At 38.3% G+C, this 24,527-nt stretch overlaps 1 protein-coding gene across 7 annotated transcripts in view; it reads left to right on the top strand.

The window, feature by feature from the left end:
• The window catches only part of ATXN7L1 (ataxin 7 like 1), a 112,503-nt gene that overhangs the window by 44,172 nt on the left and 43,804 nt on the right, over nucleotides 1-24,527 (top strand). The window contains exon 1 of one of the 7 annotated variants that reach the window (XM_017745938.1): nucleotides 20,299-20,669. The exons of the other annotated variants lie outside the window; for them this stretch is intronic. The gene's annotated coding sequence lies outside the window, so the exon portion shown is untranslated. Of the gene's footprint in view, nucleotides 1-20,298; nucleotides 20,670-24,527 lie in introns of those variants that run through there. 7 annotated transcript variants of the gene reach the window in all.

The raw sequence follows: 24,527 nt of genomic DNA, 5'->3' as shown, positions 1-24,527 counted from the left end.
TCATAGATGCTTGTATGTGTGAGAGTGTTGGTCACCTCTGTATTGGCTACTGTGCTCATTCAGGACTGGAAACGGTCCTGGGCTTTTTTATATTTTCACTGAAAGATAGATTGACAAGATGATGTTCATTCAAGAAAAATAATGACAACAAAATCCTGTCTTCTCTGTACTTACTTGTCCAGGAAGCAAGAGATTTTTATTTAGTAACCTTACTACCTAGGAGCTATTCTCTCACCTTCCACCTCCTAAGAGAGGAAAACAGGCCCTCCATAACCCAGGCTAAAGCAAGACAGCATATGCTTTTTTTGCAGCAGAGACGTATCAGACAAAGCGAACCTGAATGTAGAAAGTAACACCAAGATCAAAGGGACGGACTGTGATGGGACTGAAAAATGTGCATCTGATGTTCAGAACAACAGTAACGTAATATGTCTTCACCTTGCAGGTTGCTGAGACCTGCTCAAGGCTCGAAGGAGTTTGTTGTGCTTTCTTTACTTAGTCTAGCATGTGAATTAAAAGTGGAGCTGTGTTCAGACCTGCTGACCTGCTTCCTTAGAAGCAAGTAGCACAATATTGAATAGGGTTGGCTTTTTTTGGTATTTTCTGCTTTTTGGTATCATCCTGCTGCTTCAATTGCTTTCTTTCTTGTTACTAATTCATCCTCAGTGACAGAACCCAGAACAGGGAAGTTCAGATATGATACACAAAGAGTTGCAAGGTCAAGAAGTGGTGTAAGTAGGAAGCTGACAACTTCCCACAGATAACTTGGCCTTGGGTTGATGTGCCAATAATTGAAAATTTCTTAATTCAAAAGATTCTTTGAATGACAAAGCAGGAACTCTTCAGCACTTTGAATTTCAAAGGGTTTTGCATTGGAGAGCAGTAAGTATTTAACGAGAGAATACATTCAGCAGTTAACAGAATGCCACTCGTATGCAGTTGCTATTCCGCATAATAACCTGCACACCCTCCCCCTGTTTCTGGTCCTGTGCATGAAATTGAAGTGTGGAAGTGAAACATCAATTAATTGTCTTTTCCCTTGATGTTTTCTATTAAGTTCTTTACAGTGCCTTGACTGTGCTGTAATTTTACAATGCTGATCTTAAATAAACCCACATAGGAAGGAGATTGAAAGAGTAATAATGACACTGGGCTTTTCAGTGCACTGGAAGTCTTATTATTCTAGTTTACATGTAATCCCTATCATTATAAATTAACTTATCTCTTTCGCATCGTGTATTCATTGATAGTATTTGATTAGTGAACCTTATTGTACTTTTTTACTTCGGATAAATTGTGGTAAAGGATGCAGTACAAACTTGAACTGGGTGTTGTCATGGCAGTGATGGGCGATATGTATCACATGTAATTTCTTTCAGTCAAGATTTTAATAGAGTTGTAGTTTTAAATAGTAACCAATAAGGATTTCTTTTAAGGAGTGTCCATTAATAGAACTCAGCTGTTGAAGGTTGACTGTAGCATTAGGCTTAAGTTTAATCTCCTACATACTATAATTTACAGGGCTGTGTTTAGTGCATCAGTCTTTCGGCTGCTTCATTGGTGGAGGGATGGGGGTTGTGATAGTGGGAGAGAGGAGAGAAGTGTAGTGAAAATTTTCTGTCATAATCTGTAAAAATCTGACAAAATTAAAATTTGGAGTATTCAGCTTGAAGTCTTCCATAACGTGTCTTACTGAGTAAGGTGGATGCTTTCTATCTTAGAGAAGGAGTGTTTTTAAAAATAATTTTTAAAAGACTTTATGGTCCTATTCCCAGACAAAGTCCAAAACAGAATTAAGAGCTTTTTGAAGTCACTGTTGGGAAGTGTTTTGGTGAGTAAAGGATAAGCAAGATGAAAATCCTTCTTATATCAAATTGTGGTGTACTCTAAAGAGAGAAAATTTGAAATGGAACCTAAATTTGTAAAAGACCCAAATAACAAGTCATTGCTTCTTCACTGCATTCAAAAGTATAGGAGTGTTAAGAGCCCGTCTTGTCTCTCTGTTATCTCTTTGTACTTCCTGCATGTGATTAGACAAAGAAGATGTGGTAGAGTTTTTTTGTGTGGGATGTAGGATTTTTTGGTAATAGTGTTTCACTTTGCATGTGTTACAGAAGGTAATTAACATTTGAATTAGCCACTACCAAATATTGTAAGTTCCATTTCAAGTCTGTAGAAGTCATGTCTGCATATAGCCCTCCCCACTTACCATGACTTTTAGTAGTTGTCTAAGTATTTTGGGTTTAGTTAATTTTCTGAACGTAGCAATTTCTACTGTGTTATCATTTAGCATTTTCTTTTAAAGCATATCACAAGTCTAGGAATTTCTTACTGTCCTTGTATTAAAATTTTTCTGTAAGCTGGCTCATAAAGTTGATTCCTATCTATTAACTATTGGGCTTTTCCTTGCATAAGGAGTAGCACTTTTTTGGGGTAGTGTCTCCTCTGGCAGCTGAACATCTCCTGTGCCATGAGTTGTGGTTGCTGAGCCTGCAAGTGAGGTGGCAGGTGGGGCTGGAGCTGCAACTCCTCTTGGGCGTACTTCAGAGCTGGAGAACTGGGCCTGGGAGGAGGTTGGATGACCCCAGAACACAGCTGTGGCACTCACAGCTGTCTTGTTATGCACACTGCTGAGTGGAAAGAAAACTGGAATGGCAGTTTATTAGGTTCTGGAAGTACTGCTTCTGAGAGGCTGAAGTGCTTCTTTCCAGCAATGTTTGTGTTGCCTTTCCTAACATCTATGGGCCACTTGGGGTGTAGTGGGTAATACAAAAGTCCATTGGCACGCAGGCAGATGGCGGGGTAGTCTTATGTCCTTGTTAATAGATGTGCAATGGACAGCAACTAAATTAAATATTGGGATGTATTTCAAGAACTTTTTTTTTTTTTTCAAGCTGGAATTAGTTACATTAAATACCTTTCATGAAGAAATTATTTTTTTATTCGGTGTTTAAAAAAATCTCTTTAGTACAGGGAAATCTCACCTGTGAGAAACTCACTAGTACAAGGTTTGCAAATTACTTTTCCCACAGTTTTCAGTAGTAATATTTATCCTAGACTTTGTATACCTGTTTAATTTTTAAAAATATTTATTCTTGCTTATTTTAATGTTTTTTTTTTCATCTAGTATGCAAACATGTTTGTCACAGCCCCATGTTTAAAATCTATTGAGTTCTGTTTATTTCATTGTAATAATAGTACACAGCCTCTTGGTACCTGACTAGTGCCAAATCTATTCAAAACATTTTATTTGTGGGCATACAATACTGTACTTAAAGTTCTCATCATTTCAAATATATCTGAAGCTCCTTGTGTTTCCCATTTCATACTGCTGTAGTGATTCATATAATTATCTTAATGGCTTATTGCTATTATCTTTAACTGGTGATATTAATGTAATAATTGTCACATTAAAATGTAAAATACTGAATTAGGCCTTATTCTAAAATGTGTTTTATTATTACAGGTAGGTTAGACACACTGTAGGCTTCAGTTTTCAAAATATTTTTTTTTTTGCATTCATTTAGATAGATTAAAAAATCATATTATTCGTGATTCAGTGAGGGAACTGTTTAAAGTGTTATGCAAATAATGATGGACTACTGGTTCACCTTATTGAGTGTGTATTTTCATTATGATTAATTTTCAAATACTTGATTTAGCTTACTGCACCAAAACCTACCTATTGTTAAGATGTCTGAATAAAATTTAGAAGAGTTGCCTCACCAACTATTTGTGTTTGTGAGGTTAGTGATGCTGTTAACTAGGAACATTTTCTTTGACTAGTGTTCTGGGAAATAACATACTTTTCCACCCACTTTTTTTTTGGGCAGACTTCTTGTTTCTGTGAAATACTCTTTTATCATGCCTAGCATCTGCTCTGCAACCAGGGAAGTATAACGAATAGCATACTTACATAAAATATCAAGCATTACATGTGAGAAATGTGTTTAAGGCAAGCAATAATGTATCATTATTTCATACACTTGCTTTCAGTTCATTCCATCTGTCTTATAAGGTATTCTTTTCATGAGTATGTAATCAATGTTGTGCTTTATTAATTGGGTAACTAGAGAATTTTGATTTTTTAAAATTTTTTAAAAATTAAATGTAGTTTCAGGTTTTAAGTTTGAGATTGGTGATTGAAAATCTATTTCACTTTTTAATTCAGTTGGTTAGGATTGACAGGGAAGAGTCTCTTTTCAGTGCCACTTCTACCTTAAAATATTGAAGCAGGAATACCTCTGTGCAAGCTGAAATTTGGACCAGTAATTGGCCAGCAATACTATAAAGGTCTACACTGATTATAGGTGACTCAGATGTATTTAGTTTGTGTGTCATGTTGACAGGACTGCAGGAACTGTGGAGACCAGTGCATCCTTGTGTGTTCTATAAGCTTTCTCAATCTTGTGGAAGTACTGTGCATGTCCTAATGAGTCTGAAGACAAGTGTTTCTCATTCTGTGATTCTACATAGATGAAAACTGTAAGATATGAGTGGAAGTAATGCTTTTAAATCTGGCTAGGACAACAAAGGATTAGTTTGCAGTTTAAATAAATCTTTGTGTCACTGTCTAATACCGGATGTATGTAGCAAGAATGCTGAAGGAGCAGTAAAAGTTTCAGCATTTCTGCATGGGCAGGAAAGGCATAGTCAGGACCAGACAGATAAAGCTGTGAAGAAGAGCACAGCGCAGAACTGCACATTTAGTTAGATGAGTATAGAAATGGTGCAGCAAAAAAGGAAACCTTGAAAAGAAAAATCTGGTATTTGTCACTGTGCTGCTAAACAATTCTGTTGACACAGTGTGGGCTTTTTGAACCTAATGGAAACTTGAGAGCTATGGAGTCCCTTGGAAAGGATTCTTAAAACTTTAAAACTTAGCTGTACACTGTGTGAAGAAATACCTCATTTTTTGGTTTGTTTTTGAACCAGCAACAATCAATCATTTCCTGTCCATGTTCATAATAAATGTACACCATAACCCTCCTCTGTCATCACTCATCCAGTTTGACAAGTCTAAATTGGTCTAATTGTCACTTGTGGAAACTCCCGATGTCTTTCCTATGTGTTTTTATATCTTGCCTAACTCATCTAAACCATTTTGAAGGGAGGGAAGCAGTGGCATGATGTGCTGTATTCCTTGCCTAACGTTTGGTTTGCCTTTGTGACCACCACAGATCATTAAGATGATAATGTCATAGAACTGTAACAAGACCAGTGTTTCATTACTGTGTAATAATAATTGAAAGACCATAATTTTATATATAAAGTGAAGATCATTTTCTTCTTCCATGTCTGTCACTTTACAATTCCCTACATTGATTTCATTTACTATTTTATTACACTGGTCAGTATTAGGTCTTTTTGCAATCTGTTGATTTTAATCTTTAGTACTCTGAATAATTATATACCAAAAATCTTGTTCTCTCACTAACCACCACCTTTTTTCAATCATTTCTGGATATGTTGAATAGTTCAGGCACTAATACAGGCTCTTGCTGCATGCCATTGCTAAATTCTTTCTTTGAGGACCATTTTTGCCTTCTTTTCCTTGGCCTGTCAGTAGTTCTATAGCCTTTGGGTGAGGGTTGCAACCTTCTGTTCTGTCTCAACATCAGGTATCTTTACTTTAAGAGATGTGTATACACGGCCTCGTTTCACTTGGATGTTTAAGTAGACTGTGTCAGTTGGATTTCCCTTGTCCAAGCCACTAGTTCAGTTGGAAATGGGTTTTCCAAGTCCTTTGGGGCATCTGGACCATAAAGATAATTTTTGTCATGACTATAAACAAAGCAAAGTTTTATTTGTGCACAGGTTTCTATGTTTGTTTATGCATTTCTGTAGGTATTCACATATATTGCCTGACCTGTCCATTGCACCCCAAATGCAGTTGTAGCCTTAATTCTGAAATAACTACTCGGGAGTGGTTTATTGCCACTTCCTGGGTAGATGCAATTGGTAAAAGAACAGGATTTTTTTTCCTATAGCTTGCTGAAGAAGAAAACACAGAGGTTTTTCACATTAAAAAATGGCTTGAGCGTAACTGATTTTTCTCTCATTTTCTTACCAACATAATTTCCATGCCCATAGAGGTGAACTGTTGCACTTGGCCTGAGGTAAAATCTCTTTTGAGAGAATGGAAAAAAAAACCCAGAGGAAATGAAATTTTAAGTCTGCAAAATTATTTCTGTTCCTTTAGCCACTAGTGTGGTGATTAGAACAGTAAATGTGCAGTGTGGGACATTCTTTTTACACTTTTCTTCCCAAATCTGAGGGGAGTTGAATCAGGGCACCTTAAGCAGGCTACCTGGTGTTGATAGGTGTTTTTTCTCCTTTCCGTAAAGAAATGCTAATGAAAATTGGGGTATCTCATCTGCCAGGGAGTGGTGGAACAATTCTGCTTTTGAGGCTTTGCCTGCTTCTCCAGTTGCATGTTTTATATGGAAAAGGAATGCAAAGGATTGAGAGGAACAGAATCACCTGCAGACTGAGGGCTTCTGCTACTGGAAAACACAAGTTCCAGTCCACACTGATTTCTTCTTTCCTTTTGGTGATTTATTTTGCATAAAATTACAGCTGTTGAACAGAATAACAGGGCAAATTCGTCCCTAACTTTGACGAGTAAGATACTTGGCATCCCATGGCAGGGTAAGGTTAGAAATAAAGGCAGTTACAGAATTGTCAGAGAATCGTATATTGATATTTGACGGGGAAAAGCCATATTATATCAGCTGCTTTGTTTGCTGGTCCAGTGATAACTACTGATGTGTTGTGCATATGAAGTAATTTTGAGGACAGTCCGAATGCTCAGGTAGCAGTTTACTAGCAGTGAGTTGGTTGGCAAAGCCTGAGCATTCCCTTATAATTCCATTACATCATTCATGTCTAGGTGGTCCAGTAGAGAGCTATGGGCCATACATACACTGAGTTAAATATTCCCTAACATATGGCATCATAATAGTACAGGGTAAAAAACATAATAGTACAGGGTAAAAAAACAAACCACAATGAAAAATGAAGTACCCTTTATATTGTCTCCCAAAAGCAGCAGAAGGAGGTGCATACAGCTGTTACACATAATCCTAGTACCAGAGTTCACATGTTCTGGCTTGGAATCCTGGGAGTCACGAAAACTTCAACTAGTGTTTGTAAGACAGACTGGGAAGTACTGGAGTATTTTGGCCTTTCTTCTCTTCCATGTCTCAGATCCCTACAGCTCCATAAGCATTATCTGGCAGACTGGAAATAAATTAGCTCAAAATTAGCCTGTCTTTGCGTTTGAAAAGGGACAAGAATGAAAGGTCAATGGCAATCCTGCAGCAAGGAACGAACTTAGCAGGGTTTGGGCGTTTTTTGTGGGAGCTAGGAAGAGAGGCAGATCAGGATATTTGCATATCCAGTCCATGTTACATTCACAGCTTTCACTCTAGTGTATTTTCATAAATTAGAGAAACGAAACCACATAGACTGGACTACCATGTCTCACAGACAATAGTAGTTTTGAGATCACTATAATATTTATTCAGCCATCCTCCAATTTAGGATTTCTTAGAAACAGACAGTTGAAAAGATTTTATCTTATGGTTAGCATGGGTCAAGGGAAGATACTTGCCTATGCATGCTCTTAGGTTGTTCCTCTTCAACACTTTGTGCCAGTATTTATCCACATGCTTTCCTGCCTTCCCATGGTGATTCTGTTAGCGCTCAGAGCGAATAGCTGGAGGGAGGCGTAAGGGAACAAAGCTGAATTGTTGCTTCTGCCCTAATTTGAGGATCCCCAGTCATCTTGAACTTGTGAGTGGCCTGTTCTCGCTCTGTGTGATGAAAAGTCAAAGTACAAAGGCAGATTTTGGGAATGCAGGCAGGAAGGAGTGAATTGTCTTTCTTCTTTGCATGTTCAGATCTGTGTCAGTGAAACCTGGCAAAGCTGACTTCAGCCTCTTGTGCTTTGCTTTCATCTGCAGAGGGATCCAAGTTACTCAGTATCCCTTGTGCTAGCACAGTTTTATTTCCAGGTGCTTATCATGTGATGCAGTTATATGAAGGAATTACAAAGTTGTTGTCAGCATTTGTACCAGAAGCACTCCCTAAGAAGATAACTCATGTTTAATTTTGTATTTTAACTCACGGGTTTAAAAGTGACAATTCTATCAAGATAGTATCACTGAGATGAAACAAAGTTCAAATAAAGGATACATAGAGCTTCAAGTACCACATTTTAAAAAGAGAGCTATAGAAACAAATTCATTCCACTGAGCACTTAAATCCAGCTAGTTTAATGGAAGACTTTAACTATTGTTCATTGACATTTTGCTCCATAGTTGCATTTTATAAAACAGAAATATTTTCAGTTTTTAAACTTAGTTTAATGTCATTTTAGTAGAATTGCCTAATGTCTTGCTTTTGTTGCTTTAAACTTTGATGTTTAATGTAGGGTTAGACTGACCATTTTTTTCTTCCCTAAAACATACATATAACACAAAAAAGAAAATACAGTGTTATTATTTTCTTTAACACTTAGAGAATTATCTCTCTGAAAATTCTGATTAATGGGAAGAGAATGTATGAATGCTAGTTGACTCTTGGCAGTCAGAGTTGCATAATATCAACTGCTAAACAGGTAAAGCAGGTGGTGTTTTTACGTGTGTATGATCTAACAGAACTGCCTCCTCTGTTGCAGCAGCACATCGTACCTTCCCTTTGCAGCCTTTCCTTCTTTAGCTCTGCCAAATTGCAAACTATGCTCCACTCGGATCTATCCAGACAGGATTTTGAGGGGTCCACTCCTACTTTCATTTTTTGAAAAACTATTACAACCTTCATAGCTTCAATTAACATAATCATCTGAAACTTGTGTGTGTCTGTGTAAGAGTCAGCTAGCTGCAGATCTAACCTGGATATTTTACATCTATGAAGGAAATTAATGCATAAAGTGTAGCTTAACTCAGCATTATAAGGCGTACTTTGGAGTTGTATGAGATGCTAAGGTACCATTTGCTCCATGATCTTGTGTTTTTCTTGTAAATTTTATGGCAGTCATTTTGTTTTCTTAGGTTATTACAGGATCTGCGTAAAAAACTGAAGTTAATGTTTATTTATGAAGTCTAAGTTATGAGCTATTTCATCACAAGTAATGTTATGGAGCAGTTCAAGCAACAAACATCTGAAGATGCTCATTCAAATACATCTTTATCTCTTCTAGAACTGGATGTCATACAATATGGTGTCTTTTTTGATACATATGTGTCTGTGAAGCTGATAGAATTGATGTTTGTTTTACTGCCAGTAGAAAACATTAAGTAAGTGCCGGGAGTTATGACACAGGAAGGGGTCAGACCCTTGCTTCATTCAAAGAGGAAGCTGCTTGCTCCTCAGTATTTGTGTTGCAAATTGTTCCAGGCTTTTAAAGGCTCTATTTCACCCTGCCTGACCCTTCTTTTTTTTTTTTCCTTTCTTTCCCTTTCAAGTAGGATTCTTTTTTTAGTGCAATTCACATAAGACATTTGCACTGGATGAAACAGCATCATTGTTGACCTAAGCTGGTTTTACTTGTTATGCTTTGCCTTTCCCATTTTCTGATATGTTTCACTTTAAAGCTCAGCTTCAGCTGACCCACACAGATCCATCCCAATTGGTTTTTTAAATATTCCATTTAACAGTTAGTTTTAGGAATGTCAGTTTGTTCTTAAATAATTGAACCCTCTAAGTGGAAGCAGAACCATGGTTATAGCACAAGCATGTTACGTTGTGCAGGTAGTAGCTGACTTCTTTGAGATCACCTTGGTTAGCAGGATTTATACTGATCTTATGTGGAAAAAATGGCTTGGGGATTCTAAGTCTGCAAAGTTTCAGCCAAGAACCTCCATGTAACTTTTCTAAAATTTGAGAGGATAAAGTGTGGTCAATGTAACATTAGCTAATTCTACTTTTTATGCAATTAGAAACTGCAGTTGGGTATCTTAACTGTCTCATTCAGATCACCTGAAGATATTCCTGGGAATTTTGAAACATTGTCTGTTTTTATTGTTATTAAAAGAAAAAAGTATACATATTTAAAAGAATTTAAATTCTGCTTTTTAAACTAAGAACAAGAAGTTTCTTTAGATCATCTAGAAATATGCATGAGAAGTTTTGCTGGGTAAAGCTGTAATAATTAATAACTTGTTTAAATTGAAGAATGACAGCCACAGTAACTATAGGAAGCTGTACTATGGCTTAAAATGTTTGATTTTCATGTAAAAAGGAAGAATGATGAAAGTTTGAGAATCAGTATTATTACAAAATTTAAGATTTTATCATGTGGGCTTTGCACATATTGTCATGTGGAATGGACATGGAGACCTGGGCTTAATATTCTTTAGATGAATACAGCATAGACATCTATGTGTAAGAAAGTCATTCAGTATTAGCTTTACAAAAGGAAAGTAAAGGGAATTTTCATAAGATTACACTGACATTTAGCAGTTTATTTTAATTATATTAAAAAAATACTACAGGAGGAAAAGCTGAGCAACGTTATTTGTTTTACTGCCCTATTTCTTTCCCTGCAATACAAGAGTATCTGTTTCACGTTCCCTGCAAGTGTTCCCTGGTATGCAGTGCCTCCCCCACACTGTGGGACTGAGCTGGCCGAGCAGCGCCTCTCCCCATTAGTCATCACTGCCTTCCCTGGTGCTCTGTGCGGGAAAGTAATTCTTTAAAGCAGTTGCTCCTAGTTCATTTTTTTAAAGATTATTTCATAATGCATCATTGCTGTAGTACCTTCTTGTATGGACCAAATCTCTGTCACTAAGCACAGGCATTTTTATATGGAATGAAAAGATACACTGCAAATAAATCACTACTTATTTCCTTTAATCTAGTTTCCAAATTGTTTGACTTTTGCCATTCAAACACAGCTTCCATTCATGTGTTTGGGAAGCTTTTGAAAGCATATGAATGGTAATTTTCCCAGTTTTTCTGGAACTTTATGTAGTTCCAGCAATGTCTGCAGCTGGCTGCCTAATAAAAATGACTTGCATTCCTAGAAACATTGGGTTGTGCTGATGGATAAAATGACTAAACAGTTTTAAAATGTAACCCATTGCTGTTACATTAAAATATATTTTGGCTTAGTTGATATAAATCTAAAGTAAATTGTTACCTGCAGTGATGTTTAATAGTGGTTTTATTAATGTGGATTAGCCATTTACAGAAAAGGTCTCATCTTGTAGCAGTTTGCTTTTTTAACATTGATTGTAATCCATCTATTCTTACATTATTGAAAGGCTTCCACATGTCTCTTGCTTTAGTGATTTTTCTTTTCCTGATGTGTGGAATATTCATATAGTGTTGTACGAAATGCAGTAATCACTTTGCTTGTGCTGCAAATGAACATTACTAACAGTTTCACGCTGACTTTCACACTTTTTTTTCTTCTGATGGGCAACCTATGTTTTATTTATTCCATGTTGACTATTTTGGTATAGTGAAACTTTGTTTTAATGTAGAACTTCATTTTAATGTAGTGAGATTATTTTTCTTAATTCCTTTATTTTTATAATTATTTTAATGAAAAAATGAGGTTTGAGTAACTAAGTTGGTTTAAAACAGGTTTGGAAAAAAAATGGAAGTTTAAAACTAAGTTTTACTAAGTAAATACTGCAACTGTTGTATTTCTAGTTCATATTTTATTTGAAAACTTTGGGGCAAATTAAATATGCAAAATGCTTTTATTTTTAAGTTTAGGATATAGAGAATTTTCATTGTCAGGATTAAATTTTTTTTTAATGAACTGTATTAGTCTCTCAAGGAAGGTACTAATATTATAATAGTGTCAAGTCCCAAGTCATGGAGAACCATTATGACAAATTCCTCATACTCTGTATTACTTCTCTAATAGTCTTTTCTTAGATATGCAGAAGTAAGTGATGAAGTAAGTCTGCAGTGTCCAGTAGGCTCAGCAACTCTAAGTGTTTTTGTGTTTTGTTCTTGAAAATGAATTGTGCTTTTCCTTGGTGATGCACAAAGATAGTGAGTGAAGTTTTCTCTCGTTTTTGTATCCAGTTCTTTACAAACTCCTAATCACATTTCTCAAAATACTAGAGTTAGTTACTTATTCTTACTATATTTGTCACATCCTCTCTGCTGTCATAGCTGAAGGCAGATAGGTTAACTAAGACCAGTCAGTGTGGTACAAGTATCACGTGATTGGTGCCAGATTATCACACTTGCCATTGTTTTCCAGAATAACATTGTTTGAAGTAGCACAGTGGTCAGTGATGTTTTGTGAGAATAAACTTTTGAGCCTTGATTGGTAAAGATTGGAAGAGGACAATATGGGTTGGAGAGTCAGCTATGAGAACAGCCACAGGTCATGAGGTACAGCGGTGCTGTTTTAAAGCAAGGACTGATAACCAAGTGGCAATCATGGTCCTTGTAAAATAAGCAAGAACCTGTTTCAACAGCAGCAAAACCTTCAGTAGCTTTAACACATTATCATCTCTCTGGGATGTTGGTGACATCTCACTCTGTTGGTGATATCAGTGCCCTTTCTACAGCTCTGTTGACTATCACTGTGGCAGGGTGTCCCAAATGGATCTGAAGGCATGCTGCTGCAGAGGGCAGAGCATGCTCTTCACACCTCACCCTTTCTACTCAGTCCAGGGATCCTCTTCCCTGCTGCTATTCAGTTTATTATCAAATAATAGAGGAAAGCTATTCACTGTTTGTGATTTAGCAACTTTTCACCCTTTCTTTGGTTAGTTTCCTGCTGGTTTAGCAAGCTAAGCTCACCCATCAGGGCAGCAGAGACAGTGCAAGGCAAAAGCAGGGAGAATACATGGTTCAGAGTAGCACTTGCACAGGGAACAGCAGCCACAATTAATTATTAATTCAGCTCTGCCTGTCTTCTCTAAACTACGCTCTTAAAAGCATCTTTTGAAAAGGACACCTGACCTTGAAGATGAAAGATTTACCATTTGAATTTATCTTAAAGTGGTCTTTTTCTGGGCTGTGCCTGTTCAGATTTGAGTTGGGGTTTTTTTTAAAGTTGGTACCTACGGACTGTTGACATCACTATATTGATATATTGGCAACCATATCCTCAGCTGCATCAATAGGAGTGTGGGCAGCAGGTTGAGGAAGGTGATTCTCCCCATCTACTCTGCTCTCAGAAGAACCCACCGAGAGTACTGCGTCTAGATCTGAGGCCCTCAATATAATGTGGACATAGACCTGTTGGGGCAAATCCAGAGGAGGGCCACAAAGAATGATCAGAAGACTGAGGCACCTCTGCTGTGTAGACAGACTGAGAAAGCTGGGTTTGTTCAGCCTGGAGAAGAAAAGGTTCTGGCAACACCTTGGAGCATCTTCCAGTACAGAGGGGCTACAGGAAAGCTTTAGAGAGACTTTTTACAAGATCATGTAGTGACAGAACCGGGGGCAATGGCTTCAAACTGAAAGAGGGCAGGTTAAGAGAAGCTATTAGAAGAAATTCTTTAATGTAAGACACTGGCACAGGTTGCCCAGAGAAGCTGTGGCTGCCCCATTCCTGGAAATGTTCAAGGCCAGGTTGGATGGGGCTTTGAGCAACCTTATCTAGTGAAAGGTATTTACAAGATCATGTAGTGACAGAACCGGGGGCAATGGCTTCAAACTGAAAGAGGGCAGGTTAAGAGAAGCTATTAGAAGAAATTCTTTAATGTAAGACACTGGCACAGGTTGCCCAGAGAAGCTGTGGCTGCCCCATTCCTGGAAATGTTCAAGGCCAGGTTGGATGGGGCCTTGAGCAACCTTACCTAGTGAAAGGTGTCACTGCCCATGGCAAGGGGGCTGGAACTGGATGACTTTAAGGGCGTCTCCATGCCAACCCAAACCATTCTGTGATTCTATGATCTAAGAATTGGTGGCAACGTGATATTTTTTTTTGCCCAAAAGGGCTCTTCTCTAACAGAAATTCACAGCCCTAAAGAGGGATGTGGTGAAGAGTAGGTTTTAATGTGTGAAGTAAGCCTGTTAAAATTACCAGAAGACATAGAAAGTCTAGAAGACAACTCTAAAACTTCACACATTCTGACTGATTAGGATTAAAGTAAAAATTGTAAATTACAGAAAATGAGATTTAAGCGGGGAAAAAGTGGTGAGGACTGCTGGACTGCATGTCCGGAATATTGCCTTCTGCAGCGCTGAATTCAGGAGAGGAGGAACAGATTGAATACAAGTTTCTGCAAAAACTTTGTGAACTTTACAGATTCCTTACGGATTGCTTTTCTTGTATGTTATCTGAGCAAATGTATTTAATGAGTCTGCACAGATGTTACAGTTTTTCAAAGGCTGGGGATCAGAACAAAATAAGTAAGGAAATCTTTAATGTTTAAAACTTTTTACAAATATTTTTTAATTTTAGAAGTATTATTTTATAATATCCATTATACAGAGAAAAGAATTCTCTAAGTCTGAGGTGATACATGTGGTCATAGAGTAAATGATGGGCAAAAGCTGCAGTGTTTGATTCAGGAATTAAAAATGTAGCAATAAAACCTGTGTTTCTTCAATGCATGGAGATGACTAAAATGTGTTTTCTGCATGTACTTTTGTATGTTCAGATAAATCCACTCTGGACTATTTTTGAGGTACATGTCAGCAAGCAATTAAATACTGGTTTGACGGTTTCAATCAACTTCTGTGCAACTTGCAGCACATTCTTGCAGTACTGTCAAAACATGCATACCCACAGGACATGAAAATTATGTGAATTTAATTTAAATCTAAATCAGTGATTCTAATGTGAGACTAATTGAAATAAACCCTTTATTATCAGTTGAATTAAGTCAGTAAGATATACCAACTAGTACCTGTCATTGTGGAATTTCACAGCTAAGAAATATGATGTCGGGGTGCTTGTGAAGGTGTATGCAGCATTGCACACATCAAGCAACAGATTTGCTCTTGTTTGCTGTAAGTAGTTAAAAGATACATCTGAGGCCCTGTAACACCTTAAGGAAGCAGCATGTATATGAAGACAAAAGCAATAAACTTCAGAAACCACTTCAATGTACAGCAGCATTGCTCCTGTAAGAAATGCTATTTTTGCATCATTTACTTGTGAATTCATTAACTCCTTGTGTATCATTTAGCATTATTAATTTACTAAATATCACACTAAATTATATCAGTAAATATTATTTTTAAATTCTCAAAAACTTCTAGAGCCATAGAGCAGTGGAAAACGTTGTATGACAGAAGTACTAAAAGATCTGTTGTCTCCATGAGCTCACTTGAAGAATTGCAGGTTTTAAGTGTTGGAGGATGTTGCTGGGTTAGTTTCATTGGTTATCTTGGAAGTGCCTAAGGACGATGTGTACCTAAGTGAAGTACCTGAGCCACCTGCAGTGGTACTGCTGAACTCATGGTACTGGTGAGGTGCCCAAGTGTTTGAAATCATCATTTATAAGCAATTGAGAACAAAGACTGGGTTTTACATGGTTGTACAATATTAACTCTAGCTATTTTGGAAGGACTGTGGGATCACTTCTTGGTACTTCAACTTGCCTAGATAGTTTAGGTTAGAAGGTTTGCAGTAGGAAAGCTGTGTCCAACTCAAAATGGAAACAGAACTTTTTTCTTAATTTTGTTGTTATGATAGTCCAACTTTAATAAGACAAACTGGTCTTACCCCTAGGGAGCCTGACCGAGAAACAAGAAATCCTGTGCTAGACCTTAAATAAACACTTTCTGAAAAGATGATGTTTTCCTAAGAAAGCAGAGGGTAGGTTGTCTTTTCTTATGCTGCTAGAAGCTGGTTTTAAAATGTGATTCGCTTACATTTTGACACCTAAATGGACAACACCTTCTTGGCCTGGATAGAGAATGCAAAGGGAGAGAACCCTGTTTGTCATAAATCTCTGTATGAGTAGGATGGAGCAAACTTCATGCAAGGACTGACTGAAATCAAGTGAAACAGACTGGAAGAGCTGTTCATTGCCTCAAATATGGACAAATTCTGATACATGGAGAGGATAAGCAGGGAAAAAAGGGACTATCTCAGGGTATGGATATACCTCCGTTCTTCTAGGATTTCCCAAAAATAATAGTCTAATTTATGGATTTAAGAGTGGATTGTGCAGTACTAAGGCACTCCTCAAGTAAACCAGCATTCCTAATTTTTCCAAGAGATTAAATATGAATCCAGAATCCCATGGAGTTTCTGGAGGAGCTGCTGTGAAAAGTTGGGATTGCTGAGGCATTAGTCTCATCTGTACAGTAATGTAAGCCTAACTGAGTGTCTGTCAAGCACCACTTGTTAGTCAGAGCTTCCTCAGTACAACAGTTTGATTTGTTTATGAAGGTCTGTAATGCTTCAAGAGTAAAAGGATTGTCTTATAGGCACAAACACAGCTTTGTAGAGTGTGTTTTGATCAGATGCTTGATCTGTTGGAGGAGTTGAGTCAGGATATTCGGAATTCATAGAAATCTGCGTCCCCTCTCTTCTTTTCTGCTGCAGGTAAGATGTCTGCAGAAATGATCAGTTAGAGCTTCAGAGATTCTTCTGAAATAATCTCTACAGGCAAAATCAGTACAATTTTGGCTGTCCCAAGCACTCTGACTCGCATTTCTCTAACACCCCTCTTCTGTCCTTTGCTGCTGAAATATCCATGGTACTGAAACAAAAGAAACCTGATTTGGGGTTCAGAGTGAGATTAATGTACAGATACAGAAAAAGCCAAAACACTTCATACAGCTGCCACTCAAATATGCATGCTGGTATTTTATTGGGTTAAAGTTTTTTGCCTGAAGTCTCTTCTGGTTTTGCTGGTGCTGAATTGCCGAAGCTGTAGCCTTGTCTCTAGGTGGGGAAAAAACCCTGCATGTTGACCTACCTAGCAGTACAAGGAAACAAAATTAATTTTAGCACTATTTTAGGCCCGCACAGCTTTAGCAAGAAACATGTATACTCCCAACAGATTGGACTCTCGTTTCTGCATTTTAAAGTTTTAGTCCCAAAACACATTCCAGACTAGGTGGTTTCTGCGTGCCGGGTACTAAGAAATGTTGCTGGCTCAGGTAGCTTAAATGTGCAAGCTGCCTGATAATCCCAGTGTCCATCAGGAAAGCACTTAATATTTAAATTTGGGGCCTCCTGTTGAAAATTCTATGGAAGTATTCTGATGCACAGCATAAGAGTCTCCATAAAGTGCTGCTTGCATATCACTTTTTTTTCTTCAATAGAGACAAACCCAATTTTGTCAGTCCAAAACTTACTTACAGAGATCAGATATTTTCTTTTCAAGATAGGCTTAAAAACACCCTGATATCCTAACTTCTTGCTGACATCAGGCAAGTTAATGTCTGTATCTAGGCTTTGCTAAGTAGGCAGTCTCATTAATGTTTTTTTATGTATTATTACTATAACTAGAAACACATTGATAGCCTGAAAACATCAGGTTACAAAAGAATCATTCTTAGCTACTCCTTATTTCATAGCCACTTAATTAAAGTTTGCAAGATGAGCAAAGAAAGTGATCCTTTACCAAAAAAAATCCTTTCCCCCATATCACCTGCAATGAATAGTTCTTTTAACTATTGACTAGTTTTGTTCTTAGCCTTTTTGCAGATTGTAGGTTCTGTGCAAAAATTTCTGTATTAAGATTCTAGAGTTAGAAAATAATTATTTACTGTGCAGTTTTCTCAGTATGATTGAATGTAGAACTTGTCTGTGAATTAGCACAAACTGTTAGTATCACACTGTATAAAGAAAACTGTTTACAGAAGTTAGTCTATAAAGTAACTGTGGTCTTCAGCTCAACTGTAGAAGGCCTTTCCTATTTAAATAAATGTCTTGATATTGTTGATAATTTCCCTTTTTAGATTGAAAACTAAAGTACTGGTTATCACTTCCTGAAATATTTGGTTTAGGTGATTTATTGATGGATCACTTGAGATGCCCAATATTAAGGTACAGAAACTGTCAACGTCCTGATTGTGCCTTAAACAAAAGCTAATATCATCCTTGGTTTTCAGATGAATTTTTATTTTCAGATAGTGAAAGCATCACTTTCAATTTACTTCTGCTAGATTGTTTGCATGATTACTATGCATATTCCCCACCCCCCCTTCAATACTGATGTGTTGTTTTGTTTCTTTGTAGAAGTTAACCTTTCCTTAACGTAACCGTGGTATATTCTAAATATTCGTGACCACTCAATGCTTTATGGCCATTCAAGACCTGTGATATGACCTTTATCACATGCTGACGTGAGGCAGCAATCAGCATTCACTTTGCAGCAGCCTTGCAGCCTTGTGGATCCCCAGGATTATGTGTTACAACATGCTTTGACAGCTGCTCCACAGGCATGAATCTGAGATGTACAAATAGGTATTAGTAGTGTGTAATGTCCTCGCCATAAAGTGATGGAGTTATACAACACAACCAGTAGTTTCTTTCAGCCTTCTGTTTCTCAGCTTAGCTGGAGCTTTTTACATATGTACATTTTTGCTGGGGTTTTTCTTCCAGTCAGCTTTAAACTTTTTACCTATTTGTCTTATTTATTTGCATGTTGATATTACTTGCCTATTATTTTTATACCTACTATTGTTCCTCTTCTGCTTATTTATACTTCCGTATTTTATTGTGTCTCATTATTCCTTGGCTTCAGTGGTTGCCTCTTCTGTGAGGCATTTATACCTGCAGTGAATGATTTCCTACACAGGAATCCCAGAAGCATTCAGGGCTATTTTATTTAGGTAGACTTACGTCTCAAACATACAGTGTTTTATTTTTTACTTTACCTCCCATGTTCAAGTTAAATTTAAAACAAAGCAAACAAACAAAGCCACAAACCAACTGGTTATGCACCTTCAAAGATCTGTTGACTAAATTTCTGGGCTCCATTTTTGAGTCCAGTGGGTCAGGATGTTTTGAATCCAGTTCTCTCTTCTGTCCAATTGAAATCACTGCCAGAAGGACCCATACTGCCCTCTGAAGAGCTTACTTACTCTAACTAATCTTTGAGAATTTGGTTCTGTTTTCACATTCCGTGTTTTCTTCCAAGGCCTCAGGCAGAAGATTCTGTGATTAAGATAGAAACTTTAATAAATTGGGGCCATCCCTACTGCTGCCCCACTGGGATCCCTGCATAGTCAGGAGGGTGTGCAGCCAGGGAATGCAGCACTCCAGAGGACATCTTCCAGCTTAATTTCCTGAGGAACACCACTCCATGTATGTGTTCAAATATATGGAATTTAATCCTAAAACATTGTAAAATATCTTGCAGTGTGAGCTTGCATTTGTTGGTGTGTTTTGTGTTGGACACAGCTGTGAGAATAAATTTGCATTTAAACTGAGGTCCCATACTGGTCTGCTGCAAATTGCTGGGTTTGGCTGGGTTCAGTGGACAATCCAACAACTACTTGGCTGCAAGAGGAGTTGCATGTATGTGAGAAGAGCTGAGTGGCTGCCCTTTTAAATATAATTGAAAAAAATTACTTGTAATGGTATCAGGTAAACATTAAACATACTGTCATTGCAAATCTTGAGAGTTATGCCAATGGAAGTATTTTTGGTAACGTGGAACCCACCATTTCCAGCAGCAGTCAGCTGGCTGAGGGTTTAGCACGGAGATGCTTTAACACGTAGAGCTGTGCCACAGCAAAGCTCAGCTTGTTGATTGAACCTCTTATTTTGGGTGGTGACACCATAGCTGTGATATCTGCATACTTGTGAGTATGAAGTACTTGTAAGAAGAAAAATAGGTGATAAAGACCTTGTGTTTATCCAGCAGCTGACTGTAACAGGATCTTAATCCTGGGTCCGCTTGTACTCCACTGTGTAAAAATCAAAGATAATCAGATCCTCAGAAGCTTAATTTTTTGTTACCAGTTACCATACATTACTGTGTGGAGTTCGGAACCTGAGTTTGGAGCTCACGTGGACAGCGTGTGTATCCTTGCCGGCAGCGGCTGAAGCTGTGGCAGTATTGGTCGAAGGACTGGCTCTCCCTAAGCCTTCCAAAAGTAAATTAGAAGTTTGACAAGTTTTCAGGAGAAAAACCGTGAGTTAAGTGAAACGAGTTTTGCATTTAACTCTGCTGATCCTGAGCTTTTCACTGTTGGGGCTTTTCCTGCTCGGCGCGTGAATAGGGACGGTACGGAGCAGAAAGACGGATGTCGGGAGCTGGCGGCGGTGGCGGGTCCGGGAGGGGGAGCTCCGGGCCCGCTGCTCTCCCCCTCCCAGCCTTCTGCTCGCTTCCTCCCGGCCCCGCCAGGGGAAGGTGCTGCTGGTGGGTTTTGCAGCGGGGGGCTGAATGTGAGTCAGGATGGCTACAGATCCTGCCTTGCTTTGTTGCTACTGTGATCGAGCGGCGTGAGAAACCTGGTGCAGGAGCCGCAGGAGGTTGTAGGACACAGCTGTTGCTGGAGAAAAACATCCCCAGCCTCACATACCTGCGCGGTGCGGAGGGAGGTGACACGTGTTTAAGGGCTGTCGGCAACACCTACGGTGTCCGAAGTAGCTAAGGCGTTCCAGGGTGCAAGGATGCCGTCCAACTCCCGCCCCGCTCCGGGAGGGTGCTCCTGGGCTGCGCCTTGTGCAGGAAGCCTGAGCACAGCCCTGGCCTGCGTGACTGATTGTGGCAATGCCTCTTGTGGACCGAAGACCTTTTAAAACTGGCCTAATGGTTCACAGTAATGTAAGTGAGCAAATCAGGTACAGATCTATGAAGGTGGGGAGAGAGTAGCAGCTCATTACTTTAGCAAAGAAGGACAAAATACATTTAATTATGAGTATTTTAGACTCAGAACAGGAAGTGCCAATACTGAAACTTCATGCATAACCAGAACTTTGACCCTTGGTTATCTGTACTGTGATTATTTTTACTTTTTTTTCCCAACTATATCAGCATGCTGTTGTGCAGATATGATAGTTCGTGTTGCTTACAGTCTTGGCATCTAATACAGTCTGTGATTTTTATTTTTATCTGCACAAATCTACACCAATTATTGCAAAGATTTTTAGCTTGAGAGCAGACACTAAGCTCTGTTTGCAGCAGTCTCAGACAGGTTAAAGAAAAATGGATGCAGGTAACTAGAAACTTAGCAAGACCCATATTTTCAAGAAGTCACCTTGATTTCTCCCTTAAGTATGTAATGTGTTTTTATGTTCTGGGTTTTGTTTTGCCTTTTTTTGGTATATTTCACATGTGACAATGTGCTTTAAAAAATAATGCAAACTGTGTCTGATTATATCGGTAATAGGTAGTGTTTTAGAAATATGTAATTCACGGGGTTTTTTTAAAAATTTGAGTAGTAACATGACAGTGGTACCAAAGTAGTTTAAACAAAACGTGCTACTATAGTGGGAAACTGCTGACTCTTGAATTGGCAGCTGTCAACTTTTTTATGCCCTCTTTTATATGTATTCCATAGAGCTTTTAAAATCATGAACAAGGCAGTTGCTGAGTGTTTGCTTTTGGAAGCCTCAATATGGCTCTAGATGTCTAGGCTTAATTTAAAAGAAAGTGACTACTTTCATGATACTGAATTATTCTTTAAATATATCTGATTTCTCTCAGTGTGGAGTTCTTGGAAAGAGAGGGATTACCTGCAAGCTATAAGGGCTAAATAGTATCAGGTTTAATGTCGGCATTACCGCTTTACCTCTGCTGTGCTGTAGTATGAATTACAGCTGGATTACTTGCTGTGTGCATGGATTACAGCCTCCCTCTATTTGTTCTAATTAACTTAAAAGGAGAAAAATGTAAAGTTCTGTATCTCTGTTACATTTTTCTAAATGGTTATAAATCTAAGTGACACTAGAAAACTTCCTTAGAGTTTTCAGAGGGAAAAAAAAAAACCCTACTTGTTTACTTGAAACCAGTGTTATCTGATAGAGGTGTCTAAGTCTGTGAAATACTTGGCTGTTAAAGAGCTCTGATTTCTGTAAAGCGAGAAATGTCCCGAGGTATCTAACCAGTGTTGCTTTATATTTAATTAAAATACAAAACCGGCATAGAATGATTTGTTTAAAATTCACTGTGTACAGATTTTGACAGGTAATTACAAAGAGGTAGACAGAAGCCATACAAAATAATACAAAAGTAGTCCATGTAACTCTGGTGTTTAATAATTTTACTGTTAGCCAGGAAGGGGTGGGGGGAGCATGTAATAAATAATTGTAACTCATAAATTGGAATAAAATTGCTAACGAGAGAGGTCCCTGATACAGGATGAATCAAGATTCCTTGTGAAAGAGGGCTCAGCAGGCCTATTTCAGTATACTGAACCTATGAGGCTACATCTGGAGACAACAATACCCACTGTACTTGCAAGGTGAGAGCAGCCTATTCTAGGAAGCAATTGCTGAAAGACTCAAGGTTATGTTATACAATGTACCCGGTCTCCATCCATACGCTGTAATTCAGCCATGGGTTAATACCAGGTTGAAGCCAAAGGTGTGCCAGGAATGTTTTTAAAGGGAAGAAGAGCAGAAAAAGGAATTGCATCTCTTTTTGATTCATGGTACGACTGCAGCTATAACATGCAATGCCCTGTGCCAGCTGCCACACTTTGTTCTGGGGCCTTCAGGCCATAAAAGTTCACTGTCCTTTTTTAAGTGCCACCTCTGATGTTCTCTGAAAGTGTTTCATAGTCTGTTGCTAATCAAGTTCTTGGCTAGAATTGATATCTTGGCGTGGGAGGAGCAGTAAGGGAGCAGAAAGTTTATGTAAGTGTGGTTCGCATGTATGTGCTTGACAGATGTGCAGCCAATTAGCTGGAAGTTACAGGCTGAAATTTACTGCGGCAGTAGCCCCTGATACTTAGGTATCTTTCCAATACTTTGAGCAGGGCATGGAGTTTTTTCAGTCAGTGAGTGAGTTAGTGCAGTGGTTTTATTTTTATGATCTTCCCTGTTTTGATGGGGCTAAGAGACAGAGGGGAGTGTTGACCTAATCTTGTTACAGTAAACAAGTGGTAAAGACTTTTAAACCTGTTGATGTGATTGTTGAATGTTTAACAGTCTTTTGTTCCCAGTTGTTTACAGTAATTGAGTCTTTCCCCTTCTAGTGCTTGTGCTGCTGTCCTCAGTGTGTATTCTAAGATAAATAACATACATGAAACTTGCAAATATTGTACAGCAGACCTGTTCTCTGGTTTTGTTTGCTGAATGTTACACCTTCCAAAATATGTTAGTCCCTAATACTGAGACTGGACTTCATGTCCTTAGGTAAAACAGCAAAGACTGACAGCAGACCTTTTGTAACTGCCACTACTATCACCTTTTAGGCAGCAGGCATTTAGGAATCTGAAATGTAAGGAGAAATAAGAGCACCTAAAACTTCCAGAGTTCTCTACTAAGTAATATCTATCATAGTGAATTTGCTTTTGAAGCGTTTTTTTCCTTGAATTACTTTTTTTTCAGACCTTAAGCGACTTGGAAAGTCAAGGCACTTTAGGACTAGGGAGCAGGAAAGGAGGGGAGTAATAAGGTAATCGATTTAGGACCTGCAGATTTCCTCAACTGTTACAATGATCTTCTGGCCTCTTCCTCTATCTCATACTGCACTCCGTGACCCTCTGTTTCTAGCTATCATTTGAAACTACTTGAGCTGTTCAGTGTAAATAAACCTTTTTCTCTCAGTATTTAGATACAGTAGACAAATCCCAGGGATGATAGCTCAGGCATGGTTAGTTTTGGTTCACTTGTTAGCCATTGCTGGTTAAATCTGCTGTACGGTCTAGCTAACAATTGGCAGACTCAGCAAAAAGCTTTAGAAAAGACTTGTTCTGTGATCCATTTGCCAAATACAGAGTTTAGTTCCTCCTCTGTAATCAAGCTGGACTCAGTTGATTATAGCTGAGATTCATCATGCCAGTATCCTGCTTGTTGTCCTTTCCCTGCCTCTTTGGTCAAGTGACTCCCATTGCTGGAAAAAAATAAATTAAATCTCAAATTCCTCCAATTTAGAAGTATCTCTTGTTATCTCTAAACAGTAGGATTTCTTTCAACTATAGAACATGAATTTGATGAGAAGGGACAACTTCCAGAAGATCATAGTCTTCTGGAGTCTCTTCTGGAGTTTGCTGTCTCCTGACAGATGGAGAAAGGTTTCAGTCCTTGAGCAAGAACACAGATAGTCTGATTCAGAGGAAGCAATTGGTAGGTAAGAAATGTAATGTTGGATTTTTTCCATTTCCTTCCTTTTTTTTTATCTACCTTTGTATTTCACTGTCAATTACACTTTTGGCATTGTGGCCAGGAAAACAGCTTCAAGCTGGGTTAATATTGCTGTGGCCGTGTTTTTCTTGAAGTTAGAAAAGTACTTGTTTTAATTTTTCTCTTATTTAGAATACCTGGTTTAAATGACTTAACTTTAAACTGTAATCTCAAGTGATCTCACGGCTCAGTCCCTCTGCATGGAGGCCCCCCCAGCTGTATTTGAGGTGCCTGCTGTTTGCCATGCTGGCTGGTGCCTGGCTCCTGCCTTGTCACAAGTATCTGGTGCTTGTCTGCACCCAGCTCCCTGGCGGAGGCTGCAGCCCTGACACAG

Source organism: Corvus brachyrhynchos, unplaced genomic scaffold (assembly GCF_000691975.1).
Source record: "Corvus brachyrhynchos isolate BGI_N302 unplaced genomic scaffold, ASM69197v1 scaffold239, whole genome shotgun sequence".
Classification (NCBI taxonomy): domain Eukaryota; kingdom Metazoa; phylum Chordata; class Aves; order Passeriformes; family Corvidae; genus Corvus; species Corvus brachyrhynchos.
This window is presented reverse-complemented; position numbering and strand designations above follow the sequence as displayed.